This window comes from Melanostigma gelatinosum (genome assembly GCF_949748355.1).
Source record: "Melanostigma gelatinosum genome assembly, chromosome: 11".
Classification (NCBI taxonomy): Eukaryota; Metazoa; Chordata; class Actinopteri; order Perciformes; family Zoarcidae; genus Melanostigma; species Melanostigma gelatinosum.
The window spans coordinates 27112163-27121123 of record NC_136644.1 but is presented as its reverse complement, the minus strand read 5'-3'; the positions used below and the strand labels follow the sequence as shown (position 1 = coordinate 27121123).

The following is an 8961-nucleotide window of genomic DNA, read 5'->3' as shown; positions in this document are numbered from 1 at the left end:
TGTGGTTCTGTAGTTATGTGGTTATGTAGTTCTGTGGTTCTGTAGTTCTGTGGTTATGTGGTTATGTAGTTCTGTGGTTCTGTAGTTCTGTGGTTATGTAGTTCTGTGGTTCTGTAGTTATGTGGTTATGTAGTTCTGTGGTTATGTGGTTATGTAGTTCTGTGGTTCTGTAGTTCTGTGGTTATGTAGTTCTGTGGTTCTGTAGTTATGTGGTTCTGTAGTTCTGTGGTTCTGTGGTTATGTAGTTCTGTGGTTCTGTAGTTCTGTGGTTATGTGGTTCTGTAGTTCTGTGGTTCTGTAGTTCTGTGGTTATGTAGTTCTGTGGTTCTATAGTTATGTGGTTCTGTAGTTCTGTGGTTCTGTGGTTATGTAGTTCTGTGGTTCTGTAGTTCTGTGGTTATGTGGTTCTGTAGTTCTGTGGTTATGTAGTTCTGTGGTTCTGTAGTTCTGTGGTTCTGTAGTTCTGTAGTTCTGTAGTTATGTGGCTCTGTGGTTCTTTAGTTCTGTGGTTATGTAGTTCTGTGGTTCTGTAGTTCTGTGGTTCTGTAGTTATGTGGTTATGTAGTTCTGTGGTTCTGTAGTTCTGTAGTTCTGTGGCTCTGTAGCTCTGTGGCTCTGTGGTTCTGTGGCTCTGTAGTTCTGTGGTTCTGTGGCTCTGGTTCCATGAGCGGTGGCTGCAGCTCTAGCTGAGGAAACAGTCCCGTCCTTTATTTCCAGCTTTAGGACCTGAAGTGCATTTCACGTGTCATGATTTAAAGCTGGTTTAATGACGAACCTGAGACACTAAAATGGACTATTCTCAGAATAAATGCAGAATAAATAAATAATTAATGATGTAAAAGCTGGCAGAGCAAAGAAAACACCTCTGAGACGCACAACTGTCTTCAAGTGAAAAAGCATGGGTCAAAGGTTGTGTGTGTGTGTGTGTGTGTGTGTGTGTGTCTGTCTGGAGTAGAACAGGAAGTGAGTGACAGCTCACAGAATTCATCCTGAAACAAAAGAAGAAGACGACATCCTGAAACAAAAGAAGAAGACGACATCCTGGAACGAAAGAAGAAGAAGACATCCTGAAACTAAAGAAGAAGACATCCTGTCGTTCCCCAAATATAGAAACAACGTGACTTATAAATGACGTCGCTTTTTCACAGTGTAAGATTTGGATTCAAATAATTGGCACAAAAACATGGCCACATGTTGCAGAACGTCCTTTAACCTGCATCACGTGCACGTTGGCATTTCAATACTTCCTGTTCAGCTTCAACTACACATTCACATGTTCTTTTTAGTGTTGATCTCTGAGGTGTTCTGTCGAACACTTTTAGTTCTTGGATCTTTAGAAGCATCCTGAAAATAGACTTTTACAAAAGGTCAAAGGTCAACGAAACTGGCAGAGAAAGAGCGAGCAAACACATTGATCCGTGTCGGGATCACTTTGACCTGGCTGCCGTCCCTCACTGAGAAACTCACAAACAACTGGGCGGACTGGGTTCTGGACCTGAGTCCTGTTTCACTGCTCTGGGAAACAGCGCAGAGTGACAGACGCTCTTATCTGTGTTAGAAACAGGAAGGAGGCTGCAGTGTAGGTTTGTGCTTCTTTGTGAGAGGATTGTGTGAGTTGAAAGCTTCCTGAATGGCTTCACTAGCTTTGGCTTGATGCTGTTGTTTTCATGTGTTGTTACCGCTCTGCACCATGTGGTCTTGCTCAGATACTCCTTCTCTTCTGATCTTCACCTCACCTTCCTCTCAGGAGGATGATGTGGCGAACGCCGCGCTGTCGCTCCAGGACGATCTGTCTGTCCTTGGCCTCCGTCACCATTTTCCTCCACCTCCTCCTGGCGTTTGTCTCTCTGCCCGTTTACCAGCAGCCCTGTGGCCCCTCAGGGACCCTGACGGACCGGGCTCACCTCGACCACGCCTCGGTGGGGATCCGTGTTCTCGCTGAGCCTCCGGTCATCGAGGGTCGTGTCTCCGACGACGTGTCGGTGTTGGGAGACGACCGAGCTGAGGCGGAGGAGTCGGGGCGGTCGAAGCTGGAGGCGCTGTTTGACCATCCTCTGTACAACGTGCCCGGAGCTCCCATCCCAGAGGACGACTGGCTGATGAAAGTGAAACCGAAGGTCAAGGCCAGCGAGAGGAGCTCCAACATGTGGTCAGTGACTTCTCACAGTGAAGAAAACATACTTGTATTTTAGCATCTTTCAGTCAATACCAGGCGGCAACCTCCGGTTCTGAAGAGTGAAGTCAAAGCTTCATGTGTCAACGCTGCATTCTCTCTAGTGTCCACCAGGGGGCGACTCCTCTGGTTGTATAGAAGTCTATAGAAAATGACTCTACTTCTCTCTTGATTTATTACCTCAGTAAACATTGTAAACATGAGTTTATGTCTCAATCTCTAGTTTCAAGTCTTCTTCAATACAGCATGATGTTCATTTAGTACATTATGGTCCATTTAGAGTCACACAGACCATGAAGCAGGGGATGCTTTAGGGCGGGGCTACACAGTGATTGACAGGTCTCTACCAGAGACGTATACGGCGTCTCTACATCACTCCTCCTCAGTCCAGATATGGTCACTTCCTGTTCACTGGTTGATAAAACTCAAGATGGCGACGGACAAAACGCATAATTCTAGACTTTAAAACATCAGACCACAAACCAATGAGAGACGTCACAATGAATACGACCACTTACAGTCCAAGAGTGACACTGAGCTCCGACAAAAATCGACTGTATACTGTATCATATCAATGTCGGACAATGTCGAAACAAATGGGCGACACACAATAAGAAACATGACTCATGGCATTTTCCTCCTCAACATGATTCATAATGTAATCTCTGCAGCCATCTACAGTTTGTATTAAAGCTGCAACAAACAGTTGTATTCATCGCTGATTTATTTTTCCACTATCTGTAAAATGTCACAAAATAACAAAACATTTCCGTCACAGTTGTCAAGAACCTAAAATAGCAGCTTGAAACAAAAAAACCCAAAGAGATTGTGTTTTACTGATATAGAAATACTCTACTTTGCAGGGTGAGTGCGAGCCAGGAGGCCTACGAGGACGTCCAGTGGAACAGCAGCAGGAACAGCCAGCCTCCTTGGCTGCGCTTCCACCTGGGAATCTCCCGCTGGCAGCTGTACCCCCATCGTGACCCCAACATGGAGCCGCTGATCCAGCAGCTCGCCACGCATCGCATCGTCAGCGCAGGTGTGACACAAAACTTCAGCTGGGTGATACAAGTCTGTGTTGTCTAACACTGGGTTTAGTTGTCTGAACCTAACTGTTGGTTTAGTTGTCGAAACCTAACTGTTGGTTTAGTTGTCTAAACCTAACTGTTGGTTTAGTTGTCTCAGCCTAACTGTTGGTTTAGTTGTCTGAACCTAACTGTTGGTTTAGTTGTCTGAACCTAACTGTTGGTTTAGTTGTCTCAACCTAACTGTTGGTTTAGTTGTCTGAACTTAACAGTTGGTTTAGTTGTCTAAACCTAACTGTTGGTTTAGTTGTCTGAACCTAACTGTTGGTTTAGTTGTCTCAACCTAACTGTTGGTTTAGTTGTCTCAACCTAACTGTTGGTTTAGTTGTCTGAACTTAACTGTTGGTTTAGTTGTCTAAACCTAACTGTTGGTTTAGTTGTCTGAACCTAACTGTTGGTTTAGTTGTCTCAACCTAACTGTTGGTTTAGTTGTCTAAACCTAACTGTTGGTTTAGTTGTCTGAACCTAACTGTTGGTTTAGTTGTCTGAACCTAACTGTTGGTTTAGTTGTCTCAACCTAACTGTTGGTTTAGTTGTCTGAACCTAACTGTTGGTTTAGTTGTCTGAACCTAACTGTTGGTTTAGTTGTCTGAACCTAACTGTTGGTTACCTAACTTTCGTTTTTCACGTTGTCCTGAAAAACAAGTTGTTATGAGCGACACAAAACAAACAGTTTTGTTTTGTCACACACACACACACACACACACACACACACACACACACACACACACACACACACACACACACACACACACACACACACAGACACAGTGAACACTGTGTCTGTGTGTGTGTGTGTGCCTCTGTTACCGTGGAATCTCTCTCCGTGTGTTTCAGTGCAGAAGTCTGGAGGCACTCAGCTGAAGCTGGTGATGTCGTTTCCTAACTATGGACGAGCGATGATGAAACCCATGAAGTGAGTTCAACACGTCGCTTCACACAGGAAGTAATAAAGTAAAACAAATAAATATACAGTTCATGAATCTATTCATTGTATTATGATATCTGAGTTCATTTTATCGCTCCATTAATTGTTTAACATTTGAAGTTAGAAAAAGATGAATGTCTCAGTTTATACTTCTTAATGATTGAGCTGACGTCTATCAGAACCCACACATGTATTCACATGTATTCATATGTATTTAAATGTTTATAACTCAGGTTTGTTCACATAGAACTGAACCACTTTATTATCTGCAGCATAAATCTACAAAGTTTATCTTCAAATCTGATTATTTTAATTAACAATAAAAGCAATGAGAACATAAACGAACAGTCAAAGACTTTATAACATGATATCTTTACATAATATCTCTTTCTATTTGTCCGCATCTTCTTTAACGGTCGCTGAGATCAATCCCCTCCGTCCACGTCTTAGTGTTCATCACGTTTATGGTTTTACTTTCTGTCCAACTGAAGTCAGAGAAGGTTTCTCTTCATGCTGATGACATTATCCTATTCATGGTATTCTTGTCCAGCAGCTGAGGGTGAGTGGGCTTCCTGTATCTGTGTATATTATGGAGTATAAGTTATGTCATGTCCTGATGCTTTTGTCTGTCTGTGTTTGTGTCTTTGCTGTCCAATAGGCAGGAGCGAGACGAAGAAACCAACTACAACCTCTACTACTTCTCAGACTTTGAGAGACACAACGCAGAGATCGCTGCGTTTCACCTGGACAGGTACACGAGGGAGCACCAGTGCATGGAACTGGTCACGTTGGTGTTTGTTTCTTCTTCTTCTTCTCGTCTTCACGCCATCTTCTGCAGGGTCTTGGGTTTCAGGAGGATCCCACCGGTGGTGGGGAGGCTGGTGGATGTGGTCCAGGAGATCAAAGACGTCACGACCGACCGTAAACTGGCCCAGACCTTCTTCACCTCTCCTGGTACCGGTCACACAATCCTGCAGGATTCATCTAGAGTCTGATCTAGAGTCTGATCTAGAGTCTGATCTAGAGTCTGATCAAGAGTCTGATCAAGAGTCTGATCTAGAGTCTGATCAAGAGTCTGATCTAGAGTCTGATCTAGAGTCTGATCTAGAGTCTGATCAAGAGTCTGATCAAGAATCTGATCTAGAGTCTGATCAAGAGTCTGATCAAGAGTGTGATCAAGAGTCTGATCAAGAGTCTGATCAAGAGTCTGATCAAGAGTCTGATCAAGAGTCTGATCTAGAGTCTGATCAAGAGTCTGATCTAGAGTCTGATCAAGAGTGTGATCTAGAGTCTGATCTAGAGTCTGACCTAGAGTCTGATCTAGAGTCTGATCTAGAGTCTGATCAAGAGTCTGATCAAGAGTCTGATCTAGAGTTTGATCAAGAGTCTGATCTAGAGTCTGATCTAGAGTCTGATCAAGAGTGTGATCTAGAGTCTGATCTAGAGTCTGATCTAGAGTCTGATCAAGAGTCTGATCAAGAGTCTGATCTAGAGTCTGATCAAGAGTCTGATCTAGAGTCTGATCTAGAGTCTGATCTAGAGTCTGATCTAGAGTCTGATCTAGATCCTCTCTGGTCATCACCAAACACAACTTATACCTTCTTGTTGTCTCCTCTCTCTCTCACATGCCTCTCTCTCTCGCTCTCTCTCTCTCTCACATGTCTCCTCTCTCTCTCTTTCTTGTCGCCTTTCTCTCTCACTTGTCTCCTCTCTCTCTCTTTCTTGTCTCCTCTCTCTCTCTTTCTTGTCTCCTCTCTCTCTCTTTCTTGTCTCCTCTCTCTCTCACTCTCTCACATGTCTCCTCTCTCTCTCACTCTCTCACTTGTCTCCTCTCTCTCTTTCTTGTCTCCTCTCTCTCTCTCACATGTCTCCTCTCTCTCTCACTCTCTCACATGTCTCCTCTCTCTCTTTCTTGTCTCTCTCACTCTCTCACATGTCTCCTCTCTCTCTCACTCTCTCACTTGTCTCCTCTCTCTCTCTTTCTTGTCTCCTCTCTCTCTCTCTTTCTTGTCTCCTCTCTCTCTCTTTCTTGTCTCCTCTCTCTCACATGTCTCCTCTCTCTCTCTCTCTCTCTCTCTCTCTCTCTCTCTCTCTCTCTCTCTCTCTCTCTCTTGCTCTCTCTCTCTCTCTCTCTCTCTCTCTCTCTCTCTCTCTCTCTCTCTCTCTCTCTCTCTCTCTCTCTCTCTCTCTCTCTCTCTCTCTCTCTCTCTCTCTCCCTCCTCTGCACCTCTCTGGCTCCCCCTAGTGGGCAACGTGTGTTTCTAACGGCAAGTGTTCCTACTACTGCTCCACGGAGCACGCTGTGTGCGGTGGGCCCAGGGGCCTGGAGGCCTCTGTGGCCGTCATGCTGCCCGATCTGTCCCTGGAGACCCGCCGGACCTGGAGGTCCCCGTGGAGACGCTCCTACAGCCGCAGCAAGCTGGCAACGTGAGTCACTGACAATGTTCCCTCTAATTTTTCATGTGTCTGGGCATACACACAAGCTCCCTGAGCACACTGAGGACCACTGTGAGCAACATCAGATGTGCACGCTGTGGCCACACACCAGTATCACACCTGTTCAAAACCTTGGATCATAGCAAGTTACATGGCTTATTAAAAGAATCAAATTACAGCAGCAATTTTCACTAGTTTACTTTTAATATAAGTGATTTGACAAACTTTAAAGGAAAAAGACAAAAATCTTGTTGTTCATGAGATGTGTAGTATGTTTTATGTGAGAGTCCTGCTTGGCCATGGGAAGAGTCCTGCTTTGGCCTGTGTGAGGTCCTGTTGTGGCCTGTGTGAGGGTCCTGTTCTGGAAGAAATGATACATATACACCTTTCAGACATAACATTTTGTTCACATTAAAACATTCACATTTTGCACAATGACGTGTGCTGTAGCTTGTGATACAGTGTAAATTCCTGTAACTCTGTCTGTAAAATATGTAATTACTCAGTTTTTTATTATCATTTCTACTACCCATAAATGATCTAGTAGTAACATAATTTAATGATTAATATCCATAAGTAAAAAATCTTAATAAATGTCACGAGAATATGCACAAATCTGACTTAAATTTTACCTTATTTTTCACGTCTGTCCTTCTCACTTCTCCAATGGTTGTACACTTTGTCCAGGTTGATGGCTTCGTCTGCTTCTTGCTTTGACTTTATGCGCATCAGCTGGTCCAAATGTGCCACTTCAAGACGATTTCTGGATGCTGTTTTGATTTTATTTTTAGTTTTTTCTGCTGAATGTGACGCTTGAGGTAGTCCAACTTCCATTCAGTCCACATTTTTCCCTCGGAAAACTCATTTGCTACTTTAGCTTCGCTGCATGTTTTGCAGAGTAGACCCTTCTCACTCGAAAAAGAAAAAATCTCACCCAGTTTCACCGCTTGTTCTTCTATTTGAACATACTCCGACAGCCATTCCATCTTAAAAGAACCACATTTCTTTTTTCCAATGGCTTGGTGAGTGGATGTGTCGCTGCCCGTTCGTTTCGCCATGATAAGGGGTTAGCATTTGCGTCTCGTAACTCCGCCGCACTGTTGTTAGCTAGCTAACCTGCACGGCGCGAATGGGCAGGGCAATAGTGTCAATGCTATGATTGGCTGCGTAGCGTAAGTGAACCGAATCGTATCATTGGCTGGACTCCTGTCACTCACTGAGTTACGTTGCAAAATAGTACAGAAAACAAAATTATTATTATTATTATTATTATTGGTTTAATTGATTAGATAAGATTAGGACTAATATTAGATATTAATTAATACGTTTATGTTGAATTTTATTTTATGCGCTGCATAGATTTTCTTGTGCGCTGAGAATGTGCGAGCAGTGCGCGATTGCTCAAGCGCGCAGCTTAGAGGGAACATTGGTCACTGATGCTCCTGATGTTCATGTGTCGACTGCGTTGGCAGACCTGCAACTGGATGTCGTTGACAGTAAATTGTCCTTGAATCCTCGAACGTAAATAACCCAAATATGAGACCATAATAATAATAATCAGAATCAATCAGACCGTTCATTGCCGAGTGCGTCACACATACAAGGAATAATCAAGACATCATTAAAAAATAGAAACATGTTAAAATGGACAGTAAAATATGGTAAACAAACAGATCCAGCACTTAAAACAATGTTGTGAAAGTTGCAAGTATACAACATGCTCCTAAATGTTATTTCTTCAGTTGATAGATTAGTTGTTCACAAGAGGTCAAAGGTGCTCCAGCTGCACTGTGTTGCATTAATGAACGTCTTTAATGGCAGATCTATCAGAAACATGGATCTCCTTCCAGCACCACAGGAGGACTGGGTTCCTTTAACAGAACTCAAAGGGATGTTTGGATGATTATGGTTATATTATGATTAGTGATGTTTATTCATGAGGTCCTCCAGTCAGTCAAAGCAATGTGCTGCTTTAGACGTATTTCAGACGCCTAAGAGAGTCAAGATCAGTTTCATTTTACGCTGTATTTAGAATATCTTCACCGTCATCTAGGATCTCCTCAAAGACACCAGACTCCGTTAGAACCAGCTTCTGTTCCACCTTCATCCAAAAAGAAGGAAACGGAGTAGTTATTTGGAGGGATCGTGTTTTCTCTTGTTGGTATTTGACGGATCACACGTGTTTAGAGGACGAGAGGTATCGATGGTCGAACAAACACAGTTCATCACTTATTTCAAGCTAAAATATGATCCAGTTCTGAACGAGGACGCTCAGCAGCTCCCCCAGTGGTTGAAACTCTGTGATGTTGGTAAACACGTTGGTGTTGACGTGAGAAGTA

At 43.4% G+C, this 8961-nt stretch overlaps 1 pseudogene across 1 annotated transcript in view; it reads left to right on the top strand.

Moving 5' to 3' along the window:
* The first annotated feature begins 1751 nt into the window (after positions 1-1751).
* LOC306785110 (extracellular serine/threonine protein kinase FAM20C-like) overlaps positions 1752-8961 on the top strand; it is an 8712-nt pseudogene continuing 1502 nt past the window's right edge. The window contains exons 1-6 of the transcript in view: positions 1752-2149; positions 3037-3212; positions 4096-4174; positions 4845-4937; positions 5025-5140; positions 6432-6613. The product of the transcript in view is annotated as an extracellular serine/threonine protein kinase FAM20C-like (transcript). The remainder of the gene's footprint in view (positions 2150-3036; positions 3213-4095; positions 4175-4844; positions 4938-5024; positions 5141-6431; positions 6614-8961) is intronic.